Below are 621 nucleotides of genomic sequence, written 5' to 3' on the forward strand. Positions count from 1 at the left end.
TACTACTACTACTACTACTACTACTACTACTACCACCACCACTGTTACCACTACAACCTCTACCACTCCCCAATGAGGGTGAGTACTACAACCACCACCACAGTTTACTACTACTACTACTACCACTACCACCACCACCACTACTACTACTTCTACTGCCACCAGCACTACCACTACTACTTCTACCACCACCACCACCACCACCACCACCACCACCACTACTACTACTACTACTACTACTACTACTACTACTAATAATAATAATAATAATAATAATAATAATAATACGGCAATCATCAACACTGCATGAATAACAACAACATTAATGACAGACAGAAAAATATGTCTCCTCTCCCACTCTTTGCCGCTACCCACATCAACAACAGCAACAACAACAACACACAGACAGTCAGAAAGAATGAGAGTGGGGACAGACATACAGGCAGACAGGCAGGCAGACAGACAGACAGAGAATAGCTTCTCCCCACCCCTCGGCCCCACAACAGCAATGTGGTTTAATCGGTCGACAGAGACTTGAAACTAACCTTCATCAACACAGTAAACTCAACCACCCGAGCAAAGCCGTCAACACCACCACTACCACCACCACCACCACCACCA

This window comes from Octopus bimaculoides, chromosome 2 (assembly GCF_001194135.2).
Source record: "Octopus bimaculoides isolate UCB-OBI-ISO-001 chromosome 2, ASM119413v2, whole genome shotgun sequence".
Lineage (NCBI taxonomy): Eukaryota > Metazoa > Mollusca > Cephalopoda > Octopoda > Octopodidae > Octopus > Octopus bimaculoides.